Source organism: Charadrius vociferus, unplaced genomic scaffold (genome assembly GCF_000708025.1).
Source record: "Charadrius vociferus isolate BGI_N301 unplaced genomic scaffold, ASM70802v2 scaffold100, whole genome shotgun sequence".
Lineage (NCBI taxonomy): Eukaryota > Metazoa > Chordata > Aves > Charadriiformes > Charadriidae > Charadrius > Charadrius vociferus.
This window is the reverse complement of record NW_009646523.1, coordinates 1,375,703-1,378,598: the sequence shown is the minus strand read 5'-3', so window position 1 is coordinate 1,378,598 and position 2,896 is coordinate 1,375,703. Positions and strand designations below refer to the sequence as shown.

Below are 2,896 nucleotides of genomic sequence, written 5' to 3'. Positions count from 1 at the left end.
AAATCCCACCTCCGGCTCCTCTCTGGGAAAGGAAGGAGAGGGGAAGGGGGGAGAGGGAGAACCTGTACGAATGGAAAAGGGATCGGCCTCAAACATTTCCACGAGTTTTCTTGGAGCAACCAAAAGGGGGGGGTGGGGAAGCGGGGGGAGAGGTTTACTGAAAAGCTTGTTTTGCAAAGAAGGAAAAGGCTCTCACCGTGATCGCGGCGCTGCACCAAATCCCTCTCTCTCTTGTATTTTCTTCTTCCTGCGGTTTGCAAATAAATCCAGCCCTAAAGCAAAAAAAAATTCTTTTCCAAACTCTGCTTTAGTCCAACTTGCAAATTAGAGTCAGAATGATCACCGTGTAAAAAGTCCAGAGCAAAGTTAGGTCCCTCTCCCCAGATCGATTATAAATACGTGTGTGCGCGTATATACTATAATAATAATAATAAAACCACCTCTCCGGATCGGGGTGGGTTTTCTTTGCTCCTGAAAAGAAACCACTCAAGTCTCTCACACACACACACTTTCCTTTTTTTTTTCCTCAATGAACAGGAGGCCGAATCGCCAATACCAAGTCACTTTTTTTTTTTTTTTTGCTGTTGTTGTTCTGGTTGCTGTTGTTGCAAATGACCGAAAGGAAGGGGAAAAGCCAAAGAAAACAAAATAAAAAGTGGATCTAAAAGCTCCTGAAAAGAAACCACTCAAGTCTCTCACACACACACACTTTCCTTTTTTTTTTCCTCAATGAACAGGAGGCCGAATCGCCAATACCAAGTCACTTTTTTTTTTTTTTTTGCTGTTGTTGTTCTGGTTGCTGTTGTTGCAAATGACCGAAAGGAAGGGGAAAAGCCAAAGAAAACAAAATAAAAAGTGGATCTAAAAGAAAATCCCAAAGCTTTCTTCCACTGAGCTCCTCAAAAAAAAAAAAATTAAAAAAAAAAGGGGGGGGTGTTTATAACTTTGAATTTATTTCTAACATCAGAAACCCACAATTCTGACTGCCAAAAAAAATAAGCTTCAGACACTCCAGAAGCCAACTCCAAGGCAACTTGATAGCACCTACAGAAAAATTCAGGCACAATTTCATATTGGGCGTGTGCCAAATCACACATATTGCATGCACACTAATTGATCGTTACAGAAAACCCCTAACTACTGGTGGAAAGAAGCGATGTGACAAACCCAGACAGCGTTACAGCTCCAAAGAATTCTCTGGAGCAATGACAGCTTTACCAGATGCCTATCTGTCCTCATATTTTACAACTTGGCAAAAGAAAAAATGCTTTTTCTCATCAATTTTCAGGAGAAAAAACACCACACCAAAAATCCCAAAGTAAAAATTCCTACTGGATGGAAACAATCTCATTTGCAGGGAGAAGTTCCTTCTACTAAGCAAATGATTTCAGCAAAATCAGATTTTGTCGTAGGAATTGATTTTCCACCAATGCTAAAAATACTTTTAGTTCAAATTTCAGGCCAAATACTTCTGTCCAGGCTCATTCAACTCAAAAGGTTAAATTAATTTAATAGGCTCCTCCCATCTCCTGTGGATTATGTGCTTAGTGACTTAATTTACACTTGTAAGCTTATTTTAGTTGTACACTTAAAACAAAGTAGGTATCTCTAAACACTGGTAACACATGAAGTAGTGGATAATCTTATCTGTTCATGCCACGTTTAGGGATATCAGTTGTGGCCTGTCATAAATGTAAGGACTCCAAGACTTTTCCCAAGATGATTTCTTGTTACTTTTGTATTGCAGCACTACTTGTATAGAAATCCAACTTTTTATCTAGATATATAGAATGAAGAATCAGCTCTCACAAGGCATGTATTATTCGACCGCTGTTACTGCTGTTTGGGACTTCAAAGACATTTAACCTTCAACCCTACCAATGCCTCTTACCTTTCATGAGACATCTGCCTAACAGCTGATCTGTTAAATCACAGCTGTATCCGGAAAGTCACAGCTATAAACCATTTGAAAAAAAGAGCTTCTATATAGATTGCGTATTTGAAATACGACAAGGTTACTGTCCTAATGCCAACAAGGAATCTCAAAGTCTTTATGTGGGAAGACGGGCCGCTTTGGGGTTTGCGGAGACCCGGGCAACAGCGGGGTCTGTGGGGAGGGCTGGGGGTTTTTAAGAAAGGGGGGGAAAAATAATATATATATATAAACCCTTTGTTTAAATTAATTTCCATTCGTGTGGGGGACACGGTCTGCGAGCAGCTCCACAAACGTTGCCTGTTTGTCTTCTGGGCGTTTCCTGACGCGGCCACAGCTCGGTCCCTTTTGTAGGGAGCTGAAATCACCCACGGGGCCACTGGGGCTGTGCCTCAGCATCTCGCACCTACATGTGCCTTTAAGCGCGCAGAAGCGGCGTATCCACGTAGGCATGCACCGAGCACGAATATACCCCTATCACGTGTGGCGCTGCTTAAAATATACACGGTGTGTAAGGCAGCAGTGCGGTGCCTTATTTATATGAACAATCCCCAGTGCAAAAAAAAAAACAACAACCACCCAAAACAACCCACCAGCCCTTTTTACTACTTGAGGCAGTTTTGCAGGCGCTTCCTCTTCTACACCTGCTGCTTGCCGCTTTTTCAAGGGGGTGGTCATTCTCAATTAAAAAACAAACAAACAAACAAAAAGGAAATAAAAAGGACAGTGTCTTACACGGACGGCCTTCGGGTTTTCATATTTTTATCCGCAAAATATCCATTCTTCCACAATAATATTCTGAGCCTGCGAACTCGGGTTAGCCTGGGTTACGCGGGACTAACTTCTTTCCTTTCACGGGGGCTTCACCAGCCCCTACCCTGCACAAAATTGCCGCCGCCTCGGCGGGAACGGTGCTTGGGGCACCCGGTGTCGTCCCCCCCATGGTAGTTAATATTCCTTTAA

The 2,896-nt window shown here is 42.6% G+C and overlaps 1 protein-coding gene across 1 annotated transcript in view; it reads right to left on the bottom strand.

Moving 5' to 3' along the window:
* The window catches only part of SPRY2 (sprouty homolog 2 (Drosophila)), a 5,867-nt gene extending 5,580 nt beyond the window's left edge, over positions 1 to 287 (bottom strand). The window contains exon 1 of the mRNA XM_009885202.1: positions 197 to 287. The gene's annotated coding sequence lies outside the window, so the exon portion shown is untranslated. The remainder of the gene's footprint in view (positions 1 to 196) is intronic.
* Positions 288 to 2,896: the final 2,609 nt, after the last annotated feature.